This window comes from Erinaceus europaeus, chromosome 3 (genome assembly GCF_950295315.1).
Source record: "Erinaceus europaeus chromosome 3, mEriEur2.1, whole genome shotgun sequence".
Lineage (NCBI taxonomy): Eukaryota > Metazoa > Chordata > Mammalia > Eulipotyphla > Erinaceidae > Erinaceus > Erinaceus europaeus.
The window spans coordinates 55956039-55969396 of record NC_080164.1 but is presented as its reverse complement, the minus strand read 5'-3'; positions in this window follow the sequence as shown (position 1 = coordinate 55969396).

Genomic DNA, 13358 nt, shown 5'->3' with positions numbered 1-13358 from the left:
AAGTATCCATTGGCAATCAGTGTGTGTTTATATAGAGTCTTTGAGTGTCATGAAAGCATAGTTTGTGTCACATGCTATGCTGAAACCAGCTTTTCAGAGACTGAGGAATGTTTACAGAACTTGTCCAATTCACTATTTTTTATTGTTTTTATTTAAGAAAGGAGACATTAACAAAACCATAGAATAAGAGGGGTACAATTCTGCACAATTCCCATAACCCGATCTCCATATCCCATCCCCTCCCCTGATAGCCTTCCCATTCTCTATCCCTCTGGGAGTATGGATCCAGGGTCGTTGTGGGTTGCAGAGGGTGGAAGGTCTGGCTTCTGTAATTGCTTCCCCACTGAACATAGGCGTTGACTGGTCGATCCATACTCCCAGTCTGCCTCTCTCTCCAATTCACTATTTTAAACCAGCACAATGAGCAAGGCTTTTCCCTGAACCTCTTTCCAGTCTCCACTCTCACTAACAGTCCCATATAGACTGCTTGGCCCTGAAATTATAGTCAGAGAAGCCAAGGATGCAAGAAATTGAGCCTATCTCATCATGTCTCCATATATAAAGCACAGAATGGAGCTAATCACCTCTCCTTCAGATCATGGTGAAATCAAGTACTTCCATTTAACTCACAAGACAACCCACTCTCTGAAAGCCCTATCATCTATTTTTCACTTGAAAAGATAAACTAACAAAGAGTCATTTAAAATCTTGAGGATGTTTCCCAAGATCCTTTCATGTCACTTCCTGTCCCCACTTTCAGGCCTCCAAGCCATCAGCAGCACTGGGGAGTTTCTCCTTCTCAGTGTCCTTAGTCGTATGTCATCTTATGAGAGTCTTTCCTATTATTTCCCTCTATCTGTAGAGCTTTGACACTAGAGGTAATCTGCAGAACTCATCTTCACATTCCTTTGTGCAGTGAGAGGAGATCAGAGGCCTCAATATATTGGTTCTGGAATCTTAGGCATTACCTAGTACAATCACTTTAACCTAAATATATAAATATTATGGTTCATACAGGAGAGAGGACTTAGACCAGATTATATAGCTAGTAAGTATCAAATACAAGAATGCTATTTTTTCTTTTGTTTTGTTTTTGCTTTTTCCAGAGCCAGGGCTTCATGCACATGCAATTTCACTGCTGAGAAGGAGAAAGAGAAAGGAGGAACATCATAACAGCAGAACTTCCTCTGGTGCCATAGTACCTCCCATTGTAGTGTTAGGGCTCAAACCTGGTCAGCACACATGAAAAGGCACACACCCTTCCCAGTGAGCTCTTTCTCCAGCCTAAGAGTACCATTTAGATCTCACTGGGCACATATGCATTCACTCTTCAACTGAGGTATTCAAACATAGTTTTGCATGTCTATGATGTCCTTGGAATAAGATGAGAGACACAGAGGCCTGTCCTCACAAAGTTTTTGTTGTTCTTGTTGTTGTTCTTGTTGTTGTTTGCTTCCAGGATTATTGCTGGGGCTTGGTGTCTACACTACAAATACACTGCTCCTAGAGGCCATTTTCCCCATTTTTTGTTGCCTTTGTTGTTATCCTTGTTGGTATCATTATTATTGTTGTCATTACTGTTGTTGTTGCTGGATAGGACAGAGAGAAATTGAGAAAGGGAAGACAGAGAGGGTGAGAGAAAGATAGACACCTGCAGACCTGCTTCACTGCCTGTGAAGCTACCCCCCTGCAGGTGGGGAGCCGGGTGCTCGAACCGGGATCCTTATGCTTTGCGCCATGTGCACTTGACCCGATACACCACTGCCCAACCCCCACAAAGTTTTTATTTTTAAAGGAAATAAGGCAGCAAATGGACTATTTCCACATAAATTTGTAGCCAAAAGCTTGTTCTTCTAAACCTCACAGGTGGCATTTAGACACAAAAACTAACTTTCCTCATACAAAGAGTATGATACATCTTCAGTAGAAATACACAAAAACTAACTTTCCTCATACAAAGAGTATGATACATCTTCAGTAGAAATACACAAAAACTAACTTTCCTCATACAAAGAGTATGATACATCTTCAGTAAAAATACATCTTCATTAGAAATACACATCCTTTATGATCATTCTGATAAGAACAGCATCAAATTACATGTTGAGTGAGTGAGTGAGTACATGTGTGTCTGACAGTTTACCACTCCCTGGCCAACTTTTTCATTTAGATAGCAACACAGAGGGAGATAGAGAGAAATGAGATCATAACACTGGAGTTTCCCCTGGCATTGTGACTGTCCTGTGAGGTGTCAGGGCTCAAACCTGGGCTGAGCACATGACAAGGCACAAACATTATCAGCGAGTTCTCTTAGCTTTCAAACCATTCATTTTAATCCATCTGGTCAGTAATGACAACAACAAAATGAAAATTCACACATCAAAACAATACCCCCACCCCCTGAAAAGACTATATTCATTAAGAGAGAGCATGAGACCTGGGCTTTAAACTCTAATTTACCACTGTTATGCTTAATGATTGTGTAAGTGCTTCTATCTCTCTGGGGCTGCTTGGGGGAGAGGGGGAGGTGATAATGCTGTTTCATAGGGTTATACAGTATCAAATGAGATAATGGATACAACACAGTCACATATACAGTGATTGATACACAAAATATACCAATTGTTTTTTTTCTCTCTCTTATTATCTTTATTTATTGGATATAGAGATATCCAGAAGTCAAGAGGGAAGTGGGTGATAGAGGGAGAGAGGAAGAGAGACACCTGCAATACTGCTTCACCACTTGCAAAGCTTTTCCCCTGCTGGTGGGGGTCCAGGAGCTGGAACCTGGGTCCTTGCACATTGCAGCATGTGCATTCAAGCAGGTGCATCACCACCTGGCCTCCCTCACCTTTTTTTCTCTACCATGCCTTCTTCCTTAGTTATCACTGAAAGATCTACAGAGAAATCATGTGTCTTTTGACAGTGGATCTGGCAGACAATAAAATAAGACACCTAAGAAAAAACTCCAAAGGGGGCTAGGTGGTGGTACCTGGTTGAGTACACATACTACAATGCACAAGGACCCAGGTTCAAGCGCCCAGTCCTGCCTGCAGAAGCAAGTGGTGAAGCAGTGTTGTAGGTGTCTCTTTGTCTCTCTTCTTCTGTATCTCTCCCTCCCCCCTCAATTTTTAGCTATCTCTATCCAATAAATAAATAAAGATAAAAAATTTAATTAAAGGGATTTGGGCAATAGCGCAGCAGGTTAAGCGCAGGTGGCACAAAGCACAAGGACCCGTGTAAGGATCCAGATTCAAGCCCCTGGCTCCCCACCTGCAGAGGAGTCGCTTCACAGGAGGTGAAGCAGGTCTGCAGGTGTCTATCTTTCTCTCTCCCTCTCTATCTTCGTCTGCTCTTTCCATTTCTCTCTGTCCTATCCAACAACGACGACATCAATAACAACAATAATAACTACCACAACAACAACAAGGGCGAAAAAGGGAAAATAAATATTTTTTAAAAATTAATTAAAAAATAAGAAAATAGGGCGGTAGCGCTGCGGTTAAGCGCACTTGGCGCAAAGGGCAAGGACCGGCTCTAGGATCCCGGTTCGAGCCCCAGGCTCCCCACCTGTAAGAAAGTCGCTTCATAAGTAGTGAAGTAGGTCTGTAGGTGTCTGTCTTTCTCTCTGCCTCTGTCTTCCCCTCCTCTGTCCATTTCTCTCTGTCCTAACAACGATAGCATCAACAATAATAACAACAACAACAACAATAAAAAACAAGGGCAACAAAAAGGGAAACTTAATAAAATAAAAAATAAGAAAATAATCCAACTTCAAACAAAACTTCTACTTGTTTCTTTTATTTGCTGGAGTTCTGTCTCGAAAGTTACTTTCTCTGCATCCTTATTAATAAGTGCAAGAGTCTGGCCCATAGTTATCATGGCACATAGTGCCAGTTTATTAGACAATTTAGTCATCAACATTTTCCCCATCTGTGTTTGATTAATCATCAAATGCCTTTTGGTCCAGTCACAACAAATTTTTATCACAACTAAAATTTTAAAGGGAAAATTGGGTCCATGAGACAGCTTAGTGTTATCTTGTGTGTAAGAGGTCTTGAATTCGCCTCCTATTTTTTGTTTGTTTTCTTTCTTCTTTTCTTACCACTGAAGTACTTCTTAACTCTGGCTATGGTGGTCACTGGAATTAAGCCTGAGATACTAAAGCCTCAGGCATGGAAGCCTTTTGTATAATGATTATGTTACCTCCCTTCCCTTTCTTAGCTCTGCATTTAAAAGAAATGTAAGGGGTGAGGGCAGAGGTAAAGTCATAAAGTCATAGCAGCACAATTCATAATAGCTAAAACCTGGAAGCAACCCAGGTGCCCAACAACAGATGAGTGGCTAAGAAAGCTGTGGTATATATACACAATGGAATACTATGCAGCTATCAAGAACAATGAACCCACCTTCTCTGACCCATCTTGGACAGAGCTAGAAGGAATTATGTTAAGTGAGATAAGTCAGAAAGATAAAGATGAGTATGGGATGATCCCACTCATCAACAGAAGTTAACTAAGAAGGTCTGAAAGGGAAACTAAAAGCAGGACCTGACCAAAATGTAAGTAGGGCACCAAAGTAAAAACCCTGTGGTGAGGGGTAGACATGCAGCTTCCTGGGACAATGGGGGGTGGGAGTGGGTGGGAGGGATGGGTCACAGTCTTTGGGTGGTGGGAATGGTGTTTATGTACACTCCTAGCAAAATGTAGACATATAAATCACTAGTTAATTAATTTGAGAGGGGGAAAATCAATTGTATGTCTCAAAGTTTTTCAAAACACAAACTGAATCTTTTTAATATATAGGCTGTGTATTTGATATGCGGACTCTCTCAAAAGCCTAGACCAAGTATATCAGAAGCATCCAATAGCACAGCTATATACAAGATACTGGGTACTGGACAGCAAACCATAACAAAAGGACTTTTCAAAGTTAACCCAATTACCAAATAATGTGATGATAACATTAACTATCGATTGTCTTTTTGAACCCTAAGACAGCAGGAACCTCACATCTCCACTATAGAGCCCCTACTTCCCCCAGTTTGGAACCCTTGGATAGGGCCCACTTTCCCGTATGCCTCTCCCAATCCATATCAAATAATATTGCATCTGCCGATCACAACCTAACCAACACGATTGCTACCTCAACATGCTTCACTTCAGACTGTGTCCAGAGACTACACGTGTGGAATGACAACCCTTCAGCTTCATTACTCGGGTGAGACCTTTCCTTTCATAGTATACTCTAATTCCATCTCAGGTGGTTCACTTTCTAACAAAGCCCCAAAACCTAGATATACACCAGTTTCTGTGAGAGAGAGCATATGTTCACACGTATCCGTAAACTACTGCAAAATATATACCTGAAAGCAGAAGTACACTAGAGTTTGCGGTGAGTACCTCCCTAACACTTCCTCTCCACTATTCCAAGCTTTGGGTCCATGATTGCTCAACAATTTGTTTGGCTTCGTATGTTAACTTTCTTTTCAGTCACCAGGTTCCAGATGCCATCAGGATGCTGGCCAGGCTTCCCTGGATTGAAGACCCCACCAATGTGTCCTGGAGCTCTGCTTCCCCAGAGACTCACCCTACTAGGGAAAGAGAGAGGCAGACTGGGAGTATGGACCGACTAGTCAACGCCCATGTTCAGCGGGGAAGCAATTACAGAAGCCAGACCTTCTACCTTCTGCAACCCACAATGACCCTGGGTCCATGCTCCCAGAGGGATGGAGAATGGGAAAGCTATCAGGGGAGGGGGTGGGATATGGAGATTGGGTGGTGGGAATTGTGTGGAGTTGTACCCCTCCTACCCTATGGTTTTGTTAATTAATCCTTTCTTAAATAAAAAAAAATTGTCATGGTAAAAAAAAAAAGAAATGTAAGGGGTGAGGGCAGAGGTAAAGGAATTTTTTTTCATTATTATTATTATTATTATTTATTTATTTATTTATTTTTACCAGAGCACTGTTCAGCTCTGGCTTATGGTGGTGCGGAGGAATGAACCTGAGACTTTGGAGCCTCAGGCATGAGAGTCTGTTTGCATAACCATTATGCTATCTACCCTCTGCCTATTATTATTTTCTATAAAAAGGAAACACTGGGAGTTGGGCGGTAGCATAGCAAGTTAAGCGCACGTGGCGCAAAGCGCAAGGACCGGCATAAGGATCCCAGTTCGAGCCCCCGGCTGTCCACGCAGGGAGGGGTCTCTTCACAAGTGGTGAAGCAGGTTTGCAGGTGTCTGTATTTCTCTCCCCCTCTCTGTCTTCCCCTCCTCTCTCCATTTCTCTCTTTCCTATCCAACAACAACGACATCAATAATAAATACAACAATAAAACAAGGGCAACAAAAGGCAATAAATAATTTTTTTTAAATAAAAAGGAAACACTGACAAAACCATAGGATAAGAGGGGTACAACTCCACACATTTCCCATCACCAGAACTCCATATCCCATCCCCAAAGTCAAGGAATTTTATCCCTCAGAGGTGTGTGTGTGTGTGTGTGTGTGTGTGTGTGTGTAATGACTCTTACTGCTATACTTTCTTTATATCTGTTACCAAAGGAACTACATTTCTCTGAAAGATAACTAACAGATTAACAGATGGATCTCTCATACACACAATATAAAGGACGAAAACACATGAACTTATTTTTTTTTAAGTAGCTATCTCTAAGAATTAGTGAAAAGTATAGTGGTTATCCTTGGGGAGGGCAGTGGTAGGAAGGCAGAGGCACAGAATTGTGGTGCAGGGTGCAGTATGGACCTATAGTCCTATAATTTTATAATCTTGTAAACCATTATTAAATCACTAGTAAAAAATAAATAATTAAAAATTAAAGGGGAACAGCTTTGACTAAATTATATAAGACTGATTCTTTTAAAAAATATTTATTTATTTGAATACAGATAAAGAAATAAATAAGAAAAGGATATAGAGAGTGAGAGAGAGACACCTACAACACTGCTTCATCACTTGTGAAGCTTTCACCTTAGAAGGGTAGACTGGGACTTGAACTTAGGTCCTTGCGCATTCTAACATGTGTACTCTACCAGGTACACCACCACCAGGTCCCAATAAGATTGATTCTTTTACATAAATGCCAAATTGGACTGCATATTCAAATCACAAAGATAAAGTCATACCTGGATACCATCCTCAACTTGTTGGATAGGAACCTCAGGGGCAGGGGTGGGAGGGGTTGAATACGGGAATTTTTTTAAGTTTCCCAGGTGATTCTGATGAGTAACTAGGATTCAGAATCAGAACTTTCAAAACTCTATTAGGCCTTGACAAAAAGCAAAGACTACATTCCCTTGAAGGTAACCCTCCACAGTCTATCCACTGCACCACCTTGCAGACCACCCTCCACACTCTATGAAGAAGTTATTCATACTCTAAATAGTTTAGGTCCTCTTAGGGAGCTGCTATCAGATGACAGGGCATATATTTTGGAACCATCTCAATAATGGAAACTGTGTGTCTTTTTGACAGTGGGTTTGAATTTGAATAAAATTCCGAAAGTGATTCTAAAAATCAAACCAGCTGAATATGCTGGGCCATTTTGCTGGGTAAGCTGGGTAAGACCATTTTTGGTCAAAAACAACATATGGCCAAGGGGATAGATTTGTCTCGTGTGCCTCATAATTGACACAAAAGGCAATTCCAAAAGAGGGCCACAAACATTTTTATTAGCAACAGCTGTATTGGAGCCTGTGCGCTGCTCCCTAAAGTACTGTCTTTAAAAGACAATGTTCATCTGGAAGTGTGAGGTCTGGTGGGGCTATTAAAAACTCTGCCTCATTACTTAAGGGTCAAACCCACATTTAGAACTGAAAGGGGGAAAACTGGTTGCAAGGGTCAGAACCAGACAAGCCCAGGGTTTTATGGAACTCTGTCCATCATCCAACACTGTCAGAATCCAATTTACCATGTCTAAGAGGGACCCCATTCACAGCTGGCAGAGTGATGGCCAGCCCAGGAAACTGCCATGGGTCCCTTGAAGCAGCAGGACTTTCCTTCTTGGGAACCTCCATAGCTAGGTGAAATGACTGAATATTGTGTTGTGATTTTTGTTTGCCCTCTAAACTCTAATAATGAAATCCTCTAACATTATATCAGATAAATCCTAACTGGCAAAAACACAAGGCTCGGCTAAGTCCTAATCGTCAATCATAAATCAATTGAACTTTATTTCCAACTCCAATATTTTGCAGTTATTTTCTTCCCCAGGTGATATTTTATTCCTCTCTCATACTTCCTCAATCTAATGTGAACATTAACCATTGTGCCCTCCTGTCTGTAGTCTCTTGTGTCTAAGATAGAGTTACTCTCCCAATGTGGAATCCAAGTAACACTGGTCTCATAGTATCCATTTGTTCATTCATGTATTCAATAATTGTGGAGTACCTAGTATGTTCCAAGTAGAGGTAGTCCAGTTAATGTGGGACCTGAAGCTTACAATTGTGAAGGGTTTTATTTTGTTTGCTTTTTTTTCTTTTTGGAAAGAACACAAACTCTGACTATAAAATTAATTAGATAACAGGATCTTGGAAGGAGCATCCTGAAGCATAAGCTCCATTACTTCATGATATACCTTTGTGAACAGTTCCAGGCTGTTGTGAGCTGTGAGGTTATAGTCATAACTAAAACAAAGATCTGCCCTTGTGAAGCCAATATTCTAAAGAGAAAGAAATAAGAGCTGGAGATGGGGAGAGGCAGTGGCAGACAGATTCCATGGTTATATGTTTGGTAACTAAGAACTAAACAAAATTCAACAGGTTTCTTCAAGTATGGATTTCATAGAACCATTAAAATGCTGATGTGTGCCCCTGACTCTCTAGGAGGAGCACACCCTAGTTTTATTTAACAGAGAATTATTTTGTGAGATAATCCTATGAATATGATTCTGTAAAACCCACTTATAGATCAGGGAAACCCTGATCTATAACTTACTGGGAGCTCCACATATGATATAATCAATCACCTGTCATGATACTGGGTCCCCTTCCTGTTTGGAAAAAAAATTTTTTTTTTGGTTTCTGGGCTAAGAAAAAAATTGTTTCTTACTAGTGTCATGTTCTAACTCTTCCTTTTTAAAAATTTATTTATTTATAAAATGGAAACACTGACATGACCACAGGATAAGAGGGGTATAATTCCTACCACCAGAGCTCCGTATCCCATCCCCTCTCCTGATAGCTTTCCTATTCTTTATCCCTCTGGGAGTATGGACCCAGGGTCACCATGAGGTGCAGAAGGTCGAAGGTCTGGCTTCTGTAATTGCTTCCCCGCTGAACATGGGCGTTCCCAGGTCGATCCATACTCCCAGCCTGTCCCTTTCTTTTCCCAGTGGGGCAGGGCTCTGAGGAAGTGGAGCTCCAGGACACATTGGTGGAGTCATCTGTCCAGGGAAGTCTGGTTGGCATCATGCTAGCATCTGGAATCTGGTGGCCTAAAATTCCTACCCTCACCCGAACTTCCCAGTTTTGAAGCAGCCTCCTAGGAGAGCTTAGGCCATGAGTCGCCATCTTGGCTCTGCTCCCTCTAACTCTTCTTTGACTTTTAGTCATGTGGAACTTTTCTCTTCTCTGCTTCCAATATTTCAAATTATAAATTTCAAAACACATATTTTAAAAGCTTTCTAATCAGGACTTGAATTTTACATAACATGGGTTCCACTTAAAGGAATATGAGTTCACTTTAGGAGGGATCCTCAAGTTTAGAAATGGAAAATACCAGGACACTACATGGCCTTTAAAATCATGCCTTACAGCCCTGGAGGTTATGCAGTGATAAGGCACTGGACTTCTGGACTTCTAAACATGAGGTCCTAATAGACTCCTGGACACTGCATATGCCAGAGTTGCTACCTGGTTGGTTGGTCGGGCTCGCTCTCTCTCTCTCTCTCTCTCTCTCTCTCTCCTAATTCACTCCTGGACACTTCATATGCCAGAGTTGCTACCTGGTTGGTCGGGCTCTCTTGCTCTCTCTCTCTCTCTCTCTCTCCTTTTCTCTCCACTTCTCTTCTTATGGAATAAGTAAAATAAATCATTCTTTTTTTAATCATTCCTTATTCTCAGGAATCACAGAAAACTCAGCATTTGGGGTCATAAATTTGCCTTGGCATCTCCCTGCACCCCCTCCACTAGGGTGAGAAGGCCCTTATGTGGGGCCTTGCTTCCCAGCGGTAAAAATTATATTTGTCTCGGGTGCTGGTTCCAGAGACATCTGTGATGGCAGCCCATCCAGCTCTGTTCTCAGAGAGCTAACTTTAGCAGCAGATTCTGCATCTGCTGGCAGAGTTTGACACAGCATATGTTTTCCAAAGAAGCCTTCCCCAATAGCTGACTCCCTTTTCATGTGAGGACATTTAATATATCCTGAGAACTAATCATCTCCCCCCGCCCTTCTCCCCAGTGTTGAAGTTATTTTTAATTTCATCCAATTTAACAAGTAGTCATGTCTGGAGCTCATCTTTTGATTTCAAAATAAATAAAAAAGAATTTCTATGACTCACAATAGATTTCACCTCTGGGCAGGCAAATTTAGCCATACCTTTCTCCAAATAAATCCCTCTCATGGTCTTTATTTGGATTCTTATTAACCCTTCATTCTTATTAACCCTTCATTCTCTGGAGGGAATTAAGTACAAGTGCTTCACCACAGTGGCAGTTTTAAAATATGTCCAGTTTCTTTGACACTTCTTTCTTCAAAATGTGGAGCCTAGTACCCCTCCCCCTTGGGTAGGACCCCTGGCATACTTCTAATAAAGAGAAATAGTGAAGTGGTTGTGTGTGACTTCCAAATCTGTCACTGTGACATCTTCTTTGTTTTTTCTCAGATTGCTTACTCTAGGGGTGGGGTGTGGGGGTAGAAGGGCAGAGGACAACTGCCACATCATGAAAACATTCAGACAGATGTGTAGAAAAATGCATATGAAGATCTGAAGAATTCTGTCAACAATCAGCAAGGAGCCAAGGACTTTTCCCATAGTCTTGTGAGGAAACCAGTTTGAATTGGATCTTCTTGCCCTGTCATGCCTTCTTCTTAAGACTGCAGCCTTAATCAATTTCCTTTGACTTAGACCCCAGGAGAGACTTTGAGACAAGCTTAAACAACTAAGCTGCTCCCAAATTCTTGACCTAGTATGTGAGTTAATGCAAGTTTATTATTCTTTCAAGCTAGTATGTTTGGGGTAATTTGTTACACAGCAGCCGGTCACTAATAACAACCATTCTATGGGATCATGTATAATGTCCCAACTGTAACCACCATCATGTTGGTCTCTTCTGTCTGAAAAAGTAAAATTGGATTGACTTAGAATATAATTACTTGAGTAATGGAAAAGATGTTTATGAATTTCACCCTGTGGGTAACACTAGGTCTCATTACTACAGTAAAGATTATTTCTGTTTGTTGGGCGGCCCCCCTGCTCCATCCTCCATTGCTGACACTATGGCCTATTTACATAATCATTGTTTTGCCTGAAAGATTCCCCAGCCATTCCTTTGATCTATCTTCTTTCTACCTCGAGACCCACCCTGCCTGCAGGGCACATTAATCCCGCCAGTTAAAACCCTAGCAACCATTTCTATGGAAGCTTTCTACCTTCCTGCTCTTTCTTTTCTCCACCCCCTTTCCCAGCCATCTCCGTTCCGACTTGTCACTTCTGGTTTTACCCTATAAAGCCCACTTCTGTTCCTGGTTTTTCTCTTTTTTCTCTCCTGCGTCCAGACCTGGAGAAAGGCTCCCAACCTGGAGAAGGGCTGGTGTGCAGAGCGGGAGGCAGCCATAGCAGTTTGGTGCCACGTGGCTTAAACTGCTGTGCTCACATCCAACTCTGGAGCTGCCGCATGAATAAAGAATTGTATTACCATGCTGCCACAAGTTCCTGGTCTCTCTCCTGCGAAGCTACCCCAGCATCTGTTATTCAATACCTGCTTTCAAATTTTTCAGTATTATCTTCTGAAAAGGGGAGGAAGGGGACTAATGACCATAACACTTCCAGTTTAATGCTATCTGCTTCCCACATGCCATACTCTTTTCTGGCTCTCACTTGCCACTGCTCATCTCTAAGACCTATCTTTATACTTTCTTGGGCCACTGCTCAAGCCACTATGATTGTTTACCTATTGGCTATTGAGTCATGCTCCCTGGAACCTTGTTACTGTCACTATATGCTGGACTAATAGTTGCCTTCCCTTTGAACTAAATCTTAGAGGTATTCCAAAGTAGTGATAGGATTCCTTAAACTTTATACACACACAGCCAGGGAGGATGCCACCATTAGGGTACAAGATGCAGTTAGTAGTCAGTACACTAGAGAAGGACCACGGCTCCCTTTTGACTCCAGACTCTTATTTTCAATTTGGCTAATCACCTAAATGTATATATGTGATATCTAGTACTATTCCACCATTTATGCTATTCTATTTGTTTTTGTATTTCTTATTTTTATGTTTTTGCAGGGCTACACATACACAAGACATATACTCTTAACACTGAGTCACCTTCCTGGGCCAATACTCTTGCCTTCTAGAGTGGATTCTCCCCTTAAACCCTGATGGGTCCCTGATTGAATTTTTTTTAATTCTTTATTGGGGAATTAATGTTTTACATTTGACAGTAAATACAATAGTTTGTTCATGCATAACATTCCTCAGTTTTCCATATAACAATACAACCCCCACTAGGTCCTCTGTCATCCTTCTTGGACCTGTATTCTCCCCCCGACCCACCCCAGATTCTTTTACTTTGGTGCAATACACCAATTCCAGTTCAAGTTCTACTTGTGTTTTCTCTTCTGATCTTGGCTTTCAACTTCTGCCTGAGAGTGAGATCATCCCATACTCATCCTTCTGTTTCTGACTTATTTCACTTAACATGAATTTTTCAATGTCCATCCAAGATCGGCTGAAAACGGTAAAGTCACCATTTTTCATAGCTGAGTAGTGATTGCATTTTTAAAGACTTTTTTTTAAAGAACAATTTTGGGTTCACAGAAAAATCAAGGGGAAGATAGATTTCCCTCATACCTACACCCACACACATGTAAACCCTCTGCAATTATCAACATCCACTTCCAGAGGGATATATTTGTTAGAATTGATGAACCTACCCTGATGTATCATAATTTCCTAAAGTCCATGTTTTCTATATCAGGGTTAATTTTTGGTTTTATACATGTTGTAGGTTTAGGCATCTAGATAATAAAATATATCCACCATTATAATATCAAAGTATTTGCACTATCCTAAAATCCTCAGTGTTATTTCCTGTTCATTCTTTTATTTTTTTTCCTCCAGGGTTATTGCTGGGCTCAGTGCCTGCACCATGAATCCACCGGTCCTGGAGG